The sequence below is a fragment of the Myotis davidii genome, unplaced genomic scaffold (assembly GCF_000327345.1).
Source record: "Myotis davidii unplaced genomic scaffold, ASM32734v1 scaffold317, whole genome shotgun sequence".
Taxonomy (NCBI): domain Eukaryota; kingdom Metazoa; phylum Chordata; class Mammalia; order Chiroptera; family Vespertilionidae; genus Myotis; species Myotis davidii.
Genome location: NW_006288994.1, coordinates 629,816 through 648,423, shown reverse-complemented (window position 1 = coordinate 648,423; position 18,608 = coordinate 629,816). Strand labels below are relative to the sequence as shown.

General features: G+C 39.1%; 1 protein-coding gene across 1 annotated transcript in view; it reads right to left on the bottom strand.

Annotated features, from left to right (window-relative positions):
- Window positions 1-10,522, bottom strand: part of TRIQK (triple QxxK/R motif containing) — a 48,724-nt gene extending 38,202 nt beyond the window's left edge. The window contains exons 1-2 of the mRNA XM_006761202.2: window positions 10,507-10,522; window positions 10,189-10,190 (exon numbers count right to left, since the gene is read on the bottom strand). The gene's annotated coding sequence lies outside the window, so the exon portion shown is untranslated. The remainder of the gene's footprint in view (window positions 1-10,188; window positions 10,191-10,506) is intronic.
- Between the last annotated feature and the right edge of the window lie 8,086 nt (window positions 10,523-18,608).

The following is an 18,608-nucleotide window of genomic DNA, read 5'->3' as shown; positions in this document are numbered from 1 at the left end:
GGGACGGAAGGGGGCGGGGCTCCAGGGGCGGGGGCAGTCCTCAGCCCGCGCTCCCATTGGCCGGTCTCTCTCCCGCCTCTGGGCCTTCCTGGAGGACGCCAATGCGTCTTCCCTGAGGCCTGAGCGTATTTTGGACCTGAATCCTAGGTTCAGAAACCGACCTGGAAATGAGACTGTAGAAATTTAAGATAAGGACACCGCCCATCCGGTGTGGCTCAGTGGTTAAGCATCGCCCTATGAACCAGGCGGTCAGGGCACGTGCCTGGGTCGCGGTCTCCATCCCCAGTGTGGGGTGTGCAGGAGGCTGCAGGTCCATGATTCTCTCTCATCATTGATGTCTCTCTCTCTCCCTCTCCCTTCCTCTCTGAAATAAATAAAAATATATTTTTTAAAAAAATAAGGACACCTACTTTTGTTAAAAGTATAAAACACGTTCCTTCCATCACTGAACGCTTGTCATCACCCACAGTCTCCACCCTGGATGCAAGTCCGCACACTCTCACCCATTCAAGCCTTGAAGATGCATCACCATAGGAAAGGTGGTTCCTGAAACACGACCAGCAACTGAGGGTTGGAGGAAGGTCCAGGAGTCCAACTTCACATCTACAAAATCCGTTGGAAAACATTTGACAATTGAATCGTGTACACGTTGTACTCATGTCATCCTCACAACACCCAACGAGATATATTATTATCCACAGGCTACAAATAATGAAACTGAGGTTGAGAAAAGTAACCTTTATTCAATAATTTAACTAATGAAAAAGTGCCCGTAGTCATTATTTTTATACTTGTGGTACATTAAATTTAAAAATATTTCAAAAACTCACACAACTTCCAATTTAACTTTTCTCTTGCTCAGATGTCACTTTCCTTTAGGCCAGTCCAGTATAGCTTTAAAAAACATGCCTTAAGAAAGGGAATACTATACAAAAGAACAAATAGACTAACTACAAGGTTCTCTGAAATCTTTCAGGAATTGAATCCGAGTAGGAGGTTTATTTTCTCTCCTCCTAAATCATTTGCTGGTCTCCAGTTCCTCCCAGAGAAATAAAGGTACCGTTAAATGAGATTATCTTAGTGATCACCAGATGGGGGGGTGTGGAGTTAAAATAGTGAAACTCTTTTCCAACTACAGTGGGGTCTTGACTTACAAGTTTAATCCGTTCGAAGACGGAGCTCGTTAAGGAGCTCATTAACTCAAATTACTCTATCAACTCAATGCAAAAAATCGGCAGAGAGACAGCTGGCATCTCAAAAAACTCGTTAGTTGGGACCCTCATAAGTCAAGGCTCCACTGTATATTAAACCAATACCCTGAAGTATTTACCTTGTTAGATACAGTGTAGTAAGAAAGGAAGAAAAACAAAAATACCTTTGGAGAATTGCTTTGAGATTCAAATATTAACCATACTATAAAATTATTGGAGTAAAAGAAACATTCCAAATTCTTCTGAAAGCTTGCTAACTCTGAATACCTCTATCTAATTTTTTTTTACTTATATGACTTATAACCCCATTGTTTCTTTAAAAAATATTTGACTTTAGGCTAAAAATAAAGAGCTATCATATATATTAAGAAGTACATTATATAAATAAATACTGTAAGATTAAATAAAAGTGGTGAATTATTTGAATTATTTTTCAATTGCATATTTAAATAAGCACAACAAATACATTCGTTTGAATATTCTCACATATGTGAGATTATACATTTAAGTAAATGTATTATAGCCATGTAAATGCGTAATCATTGAAATAAACACAGCTGTATATTCCCATATGTATGGCTCCAGATGTTTGAAGCATACATTCAGAATTCTGGAGCTCGACACCTTGGTATCTGGTTAATCATCCAGCAGAAAATGCTGAATATGCACAGGAATACATCCTAAAACTCTATCAAGAGTGGGAAGAAAACAAGCTGAAAACAGTGAATAATGAATTTCTGCCCCTGAACAGAGCCTTATGAAATAGCTTGTCCTAGCAAGTTGTTCTGAAAACAGTTTACTGATCTGTAAAATGGACCCTAGCCAGCTAGTCATAGGAATATGAGTATTGCAAAGTAGTCTTTCTGCATCTTTCTAAGTAATTAAACTCCAAAAAACAGTGTTTAAATTAACATAGGTTAAAAATAGAAGAATATTGGTATAACAATATTCAGGTTTTGTCAGAATGTGGTAAGAGTGAAATAATGCTGGAATTACTAAAGAAACCAGATATTATGCTTTTTACATTGCTCTTTAAAACAACAAAATGGAATATATTTTATAAAGATTTTTTCAAATGTTGGAAACTTCTCTTATATTTGTCAATAACAAAATTAAATTAACCAGAACATCTGTGTCTCTAAGAATGCTAGTCAAGTTTGCTGGGATGCTTCTGTTTTATTTCCTATGATTTCTCTTTGTGTTTTCTCTGTAATTTTTTTTTTTTGGTCAGATTTGCCAAAGATCTGTGTATATTATAGGTTTATAAATTAAAGGAAAACACTCAAGTCTACTTTTATTATCACACCAAGTAAGATGTATTGATATTAAGTAACAAAAACTGACTTTGATTAACTAAAGCCATAAAATTGAATTTATTGCTGGGTCATAGAATTGAGAAATATGAGTGAGAGGATCTCAGAAGCACCAGCCTATGTATAATTTTCCGTTACTATTAACAGAAGAACTCAATTCCAGTTCTGTCTACCACTGAGGAGGTATAAATCCCCGCCCCCCCAGATTTAAATTGCTGGAAGAAAGGATCTAGCTCCTACCGAATAGCTCATTAATTATAATATTTTTAAATTTTTTATCTTGGTTTCTTAGGTTTTCTTGATATATGCAATTATCAGAAGAAAGGGGCAATTTTGTCTTTTCTAACCTGGTTTTCTTATCTTATTGCATTAGTTATTACCTCAAAAGTATAATGAAATAAATTACTTAAATTAAATTTCAAATTTATTTAATTCTTCTGCACTGTTCAAGGCTCAGAGGAGTTAGCAGAGAACAACAAGAAGAAAAAAAGCTCCTCCTAATGGGATTTAGATTTTAGAGGTCAATATGACGGACAATAAACAAAACAAAGCAAAATATACAGGGTGGTATATAGGTTTTTTTAGTGTTGTTGTTAATCATCACCCAAGTATATTTTTCCATTGATTTTTAGAGAGAGTGGCAGGGTGGGAGGGAGGGAGGGGGACAGAGAGAGAAACATTGATATGAGAGAGATACATTGATTGGTTGTCTCCAGCATGAGCCCCAACTGGGTGGCCAGGGATCAAACCTGCAACCTAGGTGCACACCCTTGATCAGGAATTGAACCAAAGATCCTTTGGTGCACTGGCCAATGCTCTAACCACTGAGCACACTGACCAGAGTTAGTGCTATACAGTTTTAAGCGCTGACGATAAAAATAAAACAGAGGTTTATGGACAACGTTGTGGGTGGCTAAAAAGAATGATAACAAGGAGAATACCTATTTTATTACTCATTTTAGAATATAGAGTCTCACTATTTACAAGAATCCTCAAACTATGGCCCGTGGGCCACATGCAAATACAAATATTGTATTTGCTCCTGTTTTGTGCAGTGTGCATAGGAATTTGTTCATAGTTTTTTTTTTTAAACTATAGTCCAGCCCTCCAACGGTCTGAGGGACAGTGAACTGGCCCCCTGTTTAAAAAGTTTGAGGACCCCTGATTTAGAATAGTAGTTGTTGCTGAAAGTTTTCCTCTTTTATATTTATTTTCTTTCGGTTTCAGTTTTTAAAAATTAAGAAGGGCAGCTAAATTTGACCAAATTTTTTAAACCATGTAATTATATATATTCATAAGGACTTCCTCCTTTAATTCATTGATGAAATTAATTTATAAATATAAGCTCATCCTACCTTTCCTGACATAAACTATATTTTATAATGTATGATTATTTTTAATTTGCTATAGTCAATTTGTTAATAACCTTGAATTATAACTTTATTTATACGTAAAATTGACCTACATTTTTCTGTTTGTCTTATAGTGATCAAAGAATTACTTCAATGAGGGATTTTCCATCTTTTCTATGGCATGAATCATTAAAATAGCTTTAGATTATATCTTTAATATAGGCGTAGCTAACATTTATATGAAGAGTAACATATTACAGACTGTTATCAGACTGTTATAAGCACTTTAGGTATATTAACTTAGTTAATTATCACAGCAACTCTATAAGGTACACATAATTATCTATGTTTTACGGATGAGAAAACCTAAGCACAGAAAAGTTACACAGCATATTGAAGTTCTTTTGTGTGATGCCCTTTTACATATGGTTTCCAACTTATTTTATTGTCACTGATCTACTGATACTGTCTACCTCGGGTTGATATTAATTACTTAAATTTTGCTAGAAAAACATGCATTTCCTCTAAGTTCTCAAATTTGTTGCCAAAAGTTGCAATTTTTTTCTTTTAAATCTTTGTTTGCTTACATATTTCTGATTCTGTTTTTAATATTCAAATCATATGTATTTTTACTCTTATAACTTTTTAATCAGGCTCATTAGGGGACTTAGCTATTTTAGTGGTCTTTCTATTTAACTTGCTTTCAATGTTTTATTTGTTATTCTCTGCCTACAGTTTTCTCATTTCAATCTTATTTTTTCTAATTTACTGAGATGAGTGTTCCTTTACTTTTATTTATTTTTATTCATATTAAAAGGTTGTTAAAGCAATAAACATTTCCCCATACTTTCACTTTCAAACTTTTTGTGTCCTTGGTTCTCAATTGAATCTCTTGTAGGCGTGACTTCTCTTACTGTGTCTATATATCCCTGGTATCTATTTGCTCACTCCTTTGCTTTCACCTTTTTAAAAATCCCTTTGTTTCTATTGTTTCATATAAAATAATCACAAAACATATTTTTCTTTCCAGGCTGATATTTAGAAGAATAAATGTTTACTTTATTGCTTCTTTTCTTTCCTTTTTCTTATTTTTTGCTAGATCATTTATTCCTGTTTTTACCTTTATTAATTTAGAAGTCCTCATATTTACATGTTGCCATTTTAGTTCATAGGGCCCACCTACTTGAAAGGTTCCGTTTGGTCTCTGAGAGTACAAATGTTTTCCCTCACCTACGCACGTCTTTATTCAACTCTGCTGGCTAGGCCAGGTTTCCTGAATTATTCGTGTGATTGAAAATCTAAATAGTAGGTTCACAGATTGGCTTCCTGTGAATAGGTGATGTGTAACTAGCAACTGTGAGGAGTCACCAGGAGGAGGGCTCTCCAACCTTTGTTCAGTTAAAAGTCTTAATGCAGTTCCAGTCTTGGGCATAAGAATTATCTTAGTCCATCCGTGTGTCTTTCCTTGCAGTACTTCTGGGTCCCGGGAGATCCTGAATTGTTGTGCCCCTACTCCCACCTCTCGGATTTCGCATACTTCCTCCTCCACAGAGCCCTTGAAGAGATACATAGTGTTGCCGCTCTGTCGAGCTACTTGTCCTGTTTCCTGCATTTCAGAAAACATGTAGTTGGTAGGATACTGGGAATGTGGGTGTCCTGAACTTGAGTTCAGAATAACATTTTCCAAGAATCTCCCTGAATGAGCTCATAACAATAGAAATCAGATTATATCATTTCCCTGGTTAAAATTGTTCAATGACTTTCCATTGCACTTGGAATTAAATACGAAGTCCTTTCCATAGCCTGCAGAGTTTGCCTGATCTAGGCGCTGTCTACTTCCCCAGCCTGAGTGTGTACCATGTCTGTACTTTTTCTTTGGTCCATTGATTATACCCTATATTATTTTCTTATGAATTCATGCACCTTGAAAGGAACTGTGGACAGTGAGGCTGCGGTGGGCACAGGGGTGGGTCTTGGCCCATCCTCTGTGCCCCTACCTGGCTCTTCCCTCTGCGGCCCCAGTCCCCTGTCTGCCAGCAGACCCTCTTCTGCCACCGCCACTCCCATGTGCTGATGGCACCGGGCCCGCTTGCACCTCCTGATGGTATGAAGTGATTGGAGCTGGTGCCAGGAGTGGGTGCGAGCGGGGCTGGTGCCGTCAGTGGGTGCAAGTGGTGGCTGTGCCCCAATTGCCCCTCAGGAACAGAGGGAGGTGGAGAAGCCCTCAAGGGTGATCAGGGCCAACAGCTGTTCGCACCCACTGATGGCGCCAAGAGATCCAGACTGGCGCCAGGCACCAGCAGCGAGTGTGAGCATTGGCTCCAGCGCTGGCAGCGGGTGCAAGAGGCAGTTGCTGGCTCGATCATTCTCAGCAGCAGGGGGAGGGGGAGAAACCCTGAGGGGCGATTGGGGCTGGCAGCTGCCACTCACACCTGCTGATGGCACCGGCAGCAGGTGCGAGCACCGGGCAGGACCAGGCATGCAGGAGCAAAGAATTTTCAGTAACCACCAGAGGCTTGCCCTGATGACAGTGACCAGTGCCTCGACTTAGTCTGGCGCCCCCACTCACCTGCTCCACCATCCCACTGCAGCCAGCACCTGCCATGCTCCGTGCTTTGTCGCTTGCTGCCAACACCCACCATGTTCCACGTGCACCCCCTTGGTGGTCAGCACACGTCATAACGACCAGTTGTTTGGTTGTTTGGCCAGTCGGTCTATTTGCATATTAGCCTTTTATTATATAGGATAGCCAAGAAATGGAAGCAACCTATGGGCCCATCAATAGATTGATGGTTAAAGAAGAAATGGTGCATATATACAATGGAATATGACTCAGCCATCAAAAGGATGAAATCTTGCCATCTACAACAACATAGATGGACCTAGAGGGTATTGTGCTTAGTGAAATAAGGAGAGAAAGACAAGTACCAAGTTCACTTATATGTGGAATCTATAAACCAAAATAAATAAACGAAAGAGAAACAACCATAGACACAGAAAACATTTTGATGTTTACCAGATGGGAGGGGCATTGAGGGGCTGGGTGTAAAAGTGGAATGGACCTAGAAGTACAAATTGGCAGTTACAAAATAGTCATGGAGATGTAAAAATAGCATGTAGAATATAGTTAATAATTTCATAATAACTATGTATGGTGTCAGATGGGTAACAGATTTTTTGGGGGTAATCACTTCATAAGTTATATAAATGTCTAATCACAATGATGTACACCCAAAAGTAATATAATATTGTATGTTAACTCTAATTTAAAAATAAACATTTATTTTAACAAGGAATATTATTCATGATTTCAGTCTTTTTATTTTGATTTTTGAACATTGTGTTATCATCCCTACCCTCTCTCCTGGCCAACTATCTTGTATATGTCACCACAAGGAAGATAGGATGAAAAATAATTGTAAATAAGAATAATTGAAACAAATCTTTTGTGGGTCCATCAATCTTTTGTCATATTTAAAGAATGTATTACAGCAATATATCTCAATATAGAAATCAGGAGACTAGTTTGCTTTTTGCCTCTGATATGCTTTGATACTTCAGCACAGTTAAAAATAGGAGTTTGTGAGATAAAGAATGAATGATTAATAATTACATTATGTAATCAAATATTAAATATTCAGCCTACTTAATATTGATATATTATAATTCCCTTTCCATATTAATTTTGATCTCTATTAATTTTTTAGTGTTATAATAAAAACGTTGTGAGAAAGAGAAATAGTTTTAAGCTTCATTGTGAGTATTTACATGAAGTTTAAGAAAGACAATTTGTGGATAAGGTTGTTGGATAAGAATGCATTCTACTGATAGAGATTGGAAAATTTCTAAGGAGTTAGTGTTAGCACAGTAAAAAGGTAGAAAATCAAACTAAATCAATGCTTTTTAAACTTTCGTACTTGATAATTCATCAAAGACTGTCAAGAAACTTGAGAACTACCATGATAACATTAAAACATCTTTATTTTGTGAAACGGGCAGGTATTTTATGTGTAACGTAAGGTGAGTAGTAAGTAAGTGTATAAGTACAGTGGAAGGGATGGGGTAGTGGAGATTCTAGCAATGTAGGTCTGGTGTGGACACAACTTGTGGGAGAGGAGAAGAGAAGAAGAAAGAGCAACACCATCAATTAAGCATTTACTATGTGCCTAATCCTGGGCTGTACCTTACAAACATCAGTCATTGAACCATTGTCCCAAAACTGTATCGTGGGAAATAACCCTATGTATAGATGAAGCAACTGAGAACTGAGAGGTTAGAAAACTTGACTCAAGTAGCATCCTTCCTACTAATTAGGAAGGATAGGATTAAAATTTAATCTGACTATAAAGCCCATTCTCTTCCAACTATCCTTCTACTTGAAACCACAAATACACCCAAACCAAATATAGGCAAACTAGTGGCCCTGCGCACAAATCCGTGTACCAGTAGCTCTGTGTGGGGCCTGGCAGCTCCGCGCCCACTGCCCAGAGGCTCTCTGCGGCCCAGAGGCCCATCCGTGGCCAGGGTGGAACGTTTGCCTCATCATCCCCATACCGCCCACTGCCACTCTGTGCCCTCTGCCCAGAGGCCCTCCTCGGCCAGGGTGGAATGCTTGCCTCATCGCCACTCAGCGACCGACCGCCCCCCTGGGACTGGGAGACTCCAGCAGGCCTGAGAGGACTGGGCGCCACCATCTTTTGTGATGGAGTGATGGTTAATTTGCATATTACCCTTTTATTAGATAGGACGCTAAGAGCAGAAGAGAAAAGTGTATGATGGAACGTTGAGGGGAGAAAGAAGAAATATTTGTAAGCCTTCAGAAAACTATCTGGAGAGCGATCGAGTAAATATCTACTGCAGAACTATTATTAAGGCAAGAATTTTATTCTAAGCCAAGGGAATTAGGTAGGAATCAGAAATGAGTGGGAGGGCCCTGGCCAGGTAGCTCAGTTGGTTGGAGTATCATCTGGATACGCCAAGTTGGCAGGTTCAATTCCTGGTCAGGGCACATACAAGAATCAACCAATGATCGCATAAATAAATGGAACAACAAATCGACCGCTCTCTCCCTCTCTCTCTAAAAAAACGGAGGGGGAAGAAATGAGTGGGAGGAAATATAGACTGATTTTGGACTCTTGAAATTGGATGTATCGATCTTATCCTGTACATCTTGAGCCAAGAATTTTGGTGAGAGGGCAAAGATCATTTGAACTTTATGCATTAAAATGATTACCGTGTGTGTGTGTGTGTGTGTGTGTGTGTGTGTGCGCACGCGCGCACGCATGCACCAGGAATCATCCTAATTAAAGCTTTATTCGGTAACTTAAAAATAATGGACATTTTTGTTTATGTGTCTCTCTTCCTCTTAGATGGTGAGCTTCTTGTGGTGTGGGACCATGTCTTACTGACCTCTGAACTGCGTTTGTCAGCTTACAGATCCTGGAACACAGTACAGTATGTGACCAATACCTGCTGATGAAAGAAAGAAGGATGGGAGGAAGAGAGATTGGGAAGGAGGGAGAGACAAGAGGAACCAATTTGAATGAGATAAAGGAATTAACAGAGGGTTTTCAGACAAGCAAATTCAATAAAGATTTTACTCTGTTACATGAATTTCATTCTCAAATCGTGTGTGGTCCATGAAATTAAACACCCCTCAAATTACTCCACATATAATAAAACTACAGAATATAAATATGCAGTTAAGCAGATGCTGTTAGGGTGCGTAGGTGCCAATTTTTACATATCCTTTTGTAACGTATGCATGCAGTTTTCCGGTGTGTTTCCCCCCACAAAACAATCCATTTTTCTTTAATAATAATAATTGCTAGCAGCCCAACTCTAATAAACAGCCCTGCAATAATAAGTCAGTATGTGCCCACATAGAGGAAAGAGAAAGGATTACTTCAGAAAACAGATGTCAGCTTCAAGCTCCCAAGGACTTATTATAAACAGAAATGAGCAGAGAACATGAAAAATACTTTGGCAGTGCTATTTGAATACAGGGCTAATGAAAGGCTATATTCACCACCAAGTGTACGCTAACAGCCAAATCGCCAGGACCTCTACTGTTTCGGAATGGCCTATGCCAAAACGCAGACTACAATTATCCATAAAAAATGGTTAAACAAAATGTGAAACAGCAGGATTAACTTTCTACTGGGAAATCTCTTTCAGTATAATTGCATTCTGTTGTGACAAATAGGAAATACATACAAATAATAAATTAAAAATCAATCTTGGATAAGTAGTGCTATAGAAAAAAAATGAAGTCTGAGTAAAACTTATACATTAGCAATTATTCCGAACCACTTCTCTCTTTTTAATATTCGTTTCATTCAACACTTCAACCATGTAAGCCCATGTACAGCTAACTCTGAAAATGATTTTTATCATTTTTCATCCTGGTCATTGTGCTACATAAACAGAGTAGTAAAAAGTCTTAACATTTTTATTGGTGAAATTCAATATTTTTAAAGACATGAGTCTATTATGTAAAAGAAATGTTTTACATTTTGCAGTTTTGTAGAACTCATTGGCTATTTTTAATTTTTTTTCTTTTGGTGATTCTGTTGCTGTTTTGAGCACCAACTGATGCCATGAAAAGTAATTTAATAATTTTAATCCCACATATTTCAAATATCAAATAGACTATTCAGACAATGCACTGTTTAGAAGATCCTATTATAACACACAATAGTGTGGGGTGAGGAGATGCCACATTTATTTTGAGAGGAAGAAAAATGTGTGTTTCATTTGTTACACTGCTAACTTCACTTTAGGTAATTGCATTCAGCTTTATTATTGCCCAGAGCAATAACTGATGGTTAGTTATTGAAGTCTGAAGTGATTTTCTCACTTCCCAGGGGAGTCTAGAAATTTACATGGTACACAGCAGTAACTAATAGATATAATCTGGTCATAATGTAACCATATAATGTGTTATTTACTTGTGGAGAACATAGATGTTTAACACTTTAAAATTTCCTCAAGAAGAGTGGAAAATTTCATGCAAGATACATAAATATGAACTGAATACTGTTCTACCAAACAACTGACCAGAAAGATTTTGTTAGAACCTATGAAATTATGCATATATGTACATGCAGTAATAAAGTTTGTTGTAACATTTTAAATTTTATTTTTTATTTAGAGACTCCAAAAAGTACCTAATATAATTTGAAAATTCTTTTCAGATTGCTAAAATTTCAGCTAAATCACATTGAACATATAATCAAAATCATACTGCAAAATAAATTTAGTGTGTGGTTATTCTGTGAGTGTTTATTTACTCTTTCGCCATTATAAATTTTTAGTTTTGTAGTTTTTACTTCCCCCGCACTCAGAAAATTAAATAAAAATAAGCTTTCTCTTCTTCTTTATCACGCTCATTGGTGACTCAGATAGCTTAACATAGGTTTTAGAACCCAAACCAGGAATGGCATACACACAAACCAGGACAATGAAGAAATATGCAAGTTTTTATCAAAATCCTCACTTTCATTGTGCAGAGGCAATGTCTTTAACATGAAGGTATTGGTATGCTCTCATTGTTTGCAAAATGTACCTGTAATGTAAATTTACTGTATGATTCTTCAGTAAAATGCTCATGGCAGCCTCGTGTAATAGGGGCAAATGTTTTATTAAAGGAGGTTTCTCTGTTCTTTTTTTTTTTATCCAAATGATATAAATGTTTTATGAAGGTTTCAGAGTATTCCTCCTGGAAATATTATGAGGCCTGCTCTTCTCACAAAGCAGGAGAGATTTTTTGCATCTTAATGCCATTAACCCTAATGAGTGTTATCCACAAAACACCTTGTGCATCAGAAAACAAAAACATCTTTTCTCAATGAAAAAAATAATGAGATAAAACAAAACTTCCCTGGGCTATGCATAGAGATTCATATTCCTTAGCACTGAATTCGGTATGTATAATGTATGCTAAAAGCATGCTAATTCTTTTACTTATTCTGGAAAGCCTCTCTGATAACAGTGATCATGACTGCTTCTTAGCAAAGAGTTAATCGCCAAGAACATCACTGAGGCCGCCTTTTATTCAGACTATAACATAAAGTATAAAGCATCACCATAAATAATTTAAACTAGAGTTTAAATAAACAAAGTACACAACAAACGAACAAAATACACTTTACAAAGAATGTCCCTTCTTTAAAACAAAATACTGCCCACTTGCTAATTCAACAAGACACATGTCTTGCTTTTCACTGCATCCTGCAGTATTGATATCATTGAGAGATTTTAAATCAGTAGACATAATCCTATCCTAATGAAAAATTCTTCCGTGTGACTTGCTTTGTTTTTCTTTACGTTTAGAATATATCTGTACAAAAAGTATGAGACTAGACATCATCTTAGCGGTAAAGGTAGGCTAGGAACAGATCTCAGTCACTTGAATACCTTGTAGGTGGTACAATGTAGGTGGGGCACATGACAAAAATTGATTGAAGACACACTGCTTTTGAACGTGACGAGCCTGAAGTCCATTTCCAGGATTAGAAATTATTTGGAACAGGAATGAGATGAAAGAGAAAGAAATCTGATAAAGGAAACATTGTGGCAGGAACGAAGGTGCTATTTTTGTATCCTTCCAGCTCTGTTTTTTTTGGGGTGCATTTAGGGAAAAATCCCTTCTCATGAAAACCATGAGTGGAAAAAGATGTCACCCCTCAGAGCATCGGGTTTCAAAAAGGTGTTGGGACAAAATACTGCCCAGGTAGCCAGATTCTAGTTTGTGTATGAGTTAGTTTTGCTGGAGGATGTGTTCTCACAGCCAATATTCCAGCAGTGGTATGAGAGGTCTTGCCCAGCCTGTGTTGCTCAGTGGTTGGCACAGACCTATGAACCAGGAGGCCACAGTTGGATTCTGGGTCAGGGCACATGCCTGGGTTGCAGGATCAATCCCCAGTAGCGGGTATGCAAGAGGCAGCTGATCAATGATTCTCATCTTTGATGTTTCCATCTCTCCCTCTCCCTTCCTCTCTGAAATCAATACAAATTTAAAAAATAAAAATTAAAAAAAGAGAGAGCTCTTTTACCCCACAAAAAGGCAGGGTTTTATAGTAAAATGAGTCGCAAAAAATGTATGGCTTTGATAGTTTCTTTTATCCTTGCTTCCAAATAAGGTGAAGGTGCTTGATCTAGGGCTCATTGCATTGTAATTAAGCAGACAGTTTTCATAGAATCCCGAAACTACATAGAGACATCCTGCCTCCCCCCCCACCCCACCCCCACACACTTACTTTACTCACTCTTACTTTCCCCAATTCCTACATCTCAAAATGGACCTATCATGGGTTTAAACAGTCAGCTACCCTCTGCAAGTTGGGGAACAGAGAATCCCATTGTACTAAGACCAGGTGGGACAGAGGCATTCCTATGTACAAAAGATGACTTTACAAAAAAAATTAAAAAACCAACAGTTAAAATGAGTGGACCCGTGGATAGTAACAAAAAATCGAGGGTGAATGCTTTAAATGGTATAATGTGTATATGCATCTAGAGTACGGAAACCAGGAAGAGTCTTAATATTGGCGGACCAACCACTCTTCCTAAAAGTCAATCATCAGAATCAACTTCCCTAAGTATTTTCTGCCTTCTTTTTAAGCTTCTTTTCTTTTATTTCCTTTCCTTTTCTCTTCCTTTTAATCATCAACAAAGGATATGTTTTTATTGATGAGAGAGAGAGAGAGAAATGTTGATTGGTTGCCTCCTGTACGTGCCCACACTTAGGTATGTGCCCTAACCAAGAATCGAGCCCTCGGTGTTTTTGGTGTACTGAACAATGTCCCAACCAACTGAGCCACCTGGCCAAGGTGAAGTTTCTTTTCTTGTTCCTGAAATTTGATCAACTAGCTCTTTAAAAGCAGAAAGAAAAATTGATTCCCTAAGCAGAAGCATACAGAAAAGCTAATTTTTTCCTCCAAAGTCAGAATATTCCATTCCTTTAAACATTTCTCTCTAGGACCTAGTATAAAATAGTGATTACGAACAGAATGGATTCTAGACGAAAATGAATAAACTAGTTGAGGAACAGGTTAGAAATTAAGAGATTGTCTTTGACCATGTTAACTTTGAGATGCCTGATATCTAGTTAGAGACATCGTCTTTGCAGTAGTATATACCCATCTGGAGTTCAGAAAAAAGATAAGGGACAGATATATATATATAATCTACACTAATAAAAGACAAAGATGCTAATTGACCATATCTTCACTACTCCTACCAGCCAATCAGAGCAACTGTATGCAAATTAACCCAACCAAGATGGCAGTTAATTTGCATATACCGGCTGGGAGCGAAGACTGAAAACAACGTATAAGCAAAGCGCTATATAAGGGAGCAAAGTAGAGGCAGCAGAGACAGGAACAGAGCCAAGGCAGTGGAGGCAGGAGGTGGGAGGGGAACCTAGCCGGGCGGCGGAGCGGGAGGGGAAACAGACCAGCCGCGTGGTGGAGCAGGAGCAAAGCCCGCCTCAATGGGTTTCACTCCCTTCTCTGCTTCGCTCAAGCTGCAGGAAGCCTTATTCTTGCAGGAATCTTCCTGCAATGGGCCTCTAGTCCCTTTAATATTAATAAAGGACTTCCCAGAAGGCTCCAGGTGGCAGCTCAATCATAGGTGGTCGAATTAGTTGCTACCTGACCCTGCCATCTTGGCTACAGAGATTTCACTGGGGAGGGCAATGGACTCCAAGGCACCCACGGGCTCCTGAGATAGCATGGGTGGCAGTCTTCCCGCCGTCACCACACTGATACCCAAACGAATCCGATCGCCCTCCCGGGTGGGATTGGATTGGGAGACACGTAGAATAGCTCATCGGTGGCGGAAGCAGAAGTGAAAACAGCCCTGGAAGCCCAGGTCGCTGGAAATTAGATGTTGGCTGAAGAAGAATGGGGCCCGGACAGGGGAGAAAGCAATGAGGTAACTTGAGAATCGCATTGGCTCTCAAAAGCTAAATCCCATTTGCCACAAGGCCTGGCTATTCGTGGTTTCTTATTCTTACGGTTTTGTTGGTTGATTGGTTGGTTGGTTGGTTGGTTGGCTTTCCTTGGTGATGGGCTAAAATTCCAGTTTTTCTTATTTTTATAGGATTCCCTGTATGAGGAAACCTGAATACATCTCTGTTCCTTACAAATTAAAAACCTAAATAAGAACCAACACTAAAAGTGGTTAACTTTGGGACCTAAAATATGCACCACACTAGTGAGATTTATTTGTGTACCTATGACCAATTATGAAAAAAAATTCATTGACAGTGTTTTGATACTAGGCAATCCTTTACATATTATAGCAAAATCTTTTTGTTTGCTTTTCATGACTAATCTATGGAGGAATTATTTCTGAGTATATTTCCTAATTGGTCCATATTTTAAGCATTTATATAACTATAACAAATTACCTACTTATATTCATTTCATATAGCAATATTACAATCATTATTGTAGTTGTATTTTAAAATATGACTATTTTATTTACATTGTCCCTATTATAGAATTTTCAGGATATAGAATTTCTGAAAAAATCTATTGTGCTTTAACTTATAAAAGTGTGATTAGTCTCCTCAGCTCTTATAAAATATATATTTTACATATTGCATTTGGCAGTCACAGTTTGAGCTTTTGTTCATTTACTTAAAATTATTCTCTAGGTATTGATGGTTTTGTTTTCCTATATGCAATGTATGTAAAGATTTTATTTTTAAATAGCAAAATAAGCCACTATAATACTGGGTTGTCCTCCCAAGTCCTTCCACATGCATCCTAAGAATTTCTATCTATTGAATTCTTGTCCCTTGCTAACTGATAAAGTTCTAGAGAAGAACTTTATCTTCTGTATCTTACAGCTCCATCATCAGACACATAAATAGAAAAAAAACCCACCTTTTAAAGTACTGCAAATGATACATTGCCTTCTAAGCTTATGGCAGAAACCAAATACCTCCATTGAATATCTACCTATGTTATTATTAAGACTTATAAGGCCATTATGCTCCAAAGGTGATGAAAGCAGATGGTATATTTTGCGATTTAACCCCTAGAAGGAGAAAGAAGTTGATCAAAATTTGTCACCAGAGAACAAATTAATAAGGCATTAAAACATCATTTGGAACCTAACATGGTATGCACTTCCTATGGCTATTAGCAATTTAATTATTGATGATAATTTTTGTATTACAGACCTTTGATACTGAAGATTGAAACCATAGTAACACCTGTCCTTGCATGCACTTTTTTTGCGTGTATTTAAATATGGAGCACTAGGCGCAAGCCACTTTATGCGGTTGGAGGTGGGAGGGGAGACTGAGGTGGAAGCCTGCCACTGAATTTGAATTATGGAGGGAATGCAGCCGCGTTGTACTCTCTTGTCAATATCTCCATCCAGCTGGTGCTGACATAATTAAGCACATCAAGCACAGAAGACGACATTTTAAATTCCAAGTACTGTTCCAAGACCTGTGAGTAGCTATGAAAGGTGCCTACAGTAATCAATAACACATGGTAAGGTGTGTAGTTCTAGCACTTTATCTATCCACTTTGGATCTGTTACAAAATGCAAAGAACCAGAAAAGCCAAGATTATTAACTTCATAAAGAGTGGCCTTGTTTAAAGAATTTGACTTATCAGAGTGTATTTAATTTTTAAAAATATACTTAGGATTGTATCTTTCAGCACCAGCATAAAGCAAAGAAGTGAAATTCCCTGAGACCTCAAAGGTCAACCTCCGTTGTTCTCGACTATAGAATCTAACATGATGTGTATCCACCATAAGCTGTCAATAGGATTTGCCCGATGGAATGAATACCCTGTCCGTAAAGTGGGAATATCCTGTGCATTACAGAAGATTTATGTGGATTAGAAACAAAATAGATAAAGCATCTAAACATCTGTAGCAACAACTGATGCTCCATAAAGCGGGAGCAATACATAGTTATAATATACTAGGGGTCCAGTGCACGAATTTGTGCACCTTGAAAGGAACTGTGTGCCGCGAGGCTGCAGTTGGTACAGGGGTGGATCTCGGCCTATTTTCCACACCCCTGGTCCCCTGTCTGCTGGCAGCCCCGCTCCCACTGCTGCTGCTCCCACGCACTGATGGTGCCAGCCCCGCTCACACTGCTGACAGCACAGAGCAATTGGGGCCAGCGCCAGCAGCAAGGTGCAAGCAGGGCCGTCGCCAGCAGTGGGTGCAAGAGGCAGCTGCCAGCCCCGATCGCCCCTCAGGAGCAGGGGGAGGTGAAGAAGCCCTGAGGGGCAATGGGGACTGGCAGCCATCATTCGTACCTGCTGACGGTGCCGAGTGACCGGGGCCGACACTGGGCACTGGCAGCGGGTGCGAGCGCCGGGCAGGACCGTCATGCACAGGGGCAAAGAATTTTCAGTAACCACCAGAGGCTCGCCCCAATGACAGCGACCAATGCCCCACCTTGGTCTGGCACCCCTGCTCACCTGCTCCACTATCCCACTGCAGCTAATGCCTATGTTCCACAACATGTGCCCCCTGGTGGTCAGCGCACATCAGAGCAACCAGTTCAGCTGGAGGGAGCGCTGGGTGGGACCGTGGAACATGCGAGCAAAGAATTTTCAGTAACAACCAGAGGCTCACCCCATGACAGCAACCAATGCCCCACCTTGGTCTGGCACCCCTGCTCACCTGCTCCACTATCCCACTGCAGCTAATGCCTGCCATGTTCCACACACGCCCCCCTGGTGGTCAGCACACATCACAGCGACCGGTTTTTCAGTTGTTCAGTCTATTTGCATATTAGCATTTTATTATATAGGATAATTTAAATTATAATGGGATATATGCCTTAGCTGGTTTGACTCAATAGATAGAGCCTGCGGACTGAAGGGTCCTGGGTTCGATTCTGGCCAACGGCACCTACAGTTGCAGGCTCAATCCCTGGTCTTGGTTGGAGCATTTGGGAGGCAACCAACTGATGTGTCTCTCTCACGTACATGTTTCACTGCCTTCCCCCCTCCCTTCCACTCTTTCTAAAAATCAATGGAAAAATATCATCGGGTGAGGATTAACAAATAAAAAATTATAATGGGATATAGTTATACATTTTGGCTTTTAAAAATATGACTCAGGAGTCTGTCCCTGACTGTCTTGCCTGACTCTCATTGCTTCTTCCCCCCACCCCCCGCCAATTCTTCTGTTTCATTCTTTTCCAGCCCTCTGTTTCCTGCACATTTGTTGAGCAGAGCAGTTTAGTTATCATTTTAAAATTTGTCTTCAAAGCTCATGACTTGAAGGCCTCAGGTGCAGCTCTAAAAGGCATACCTAAGTATTGTACTAGACAAGGCCGATTATCTCCCAGGAAAAATGTTGGTGCCAGCTGAGATGAATTTTTCACCTGCTTCCGCTATGTAATTTTCCCTGTCATTCATAGAAAGTTCTGTCACGGTTGGGAAAAAAAAAAAAAAAGACACCATATGGAACCAGGTCTGTGACTACCTTCCTCAAGCTTGTGGGGCTATAAATTTAGTTTGTGATCCCAAAGATTGGAATAATCTACATGATGGTTTTCAAGATACAGGGTGGAATTCTAGGAGTCTCTGCGGAAGAGAGGTTAAACAGTTGGGTCTCTGGGCCCTTCCATACTAACATTTTTATTTGCTGAATAGATAAGTATTTATTGTTGTTCTTTTAATCCATACTTAAAAAGGTTTTAAAAATCGCTGGACTATGGCAGAACGCATGAACAGAAT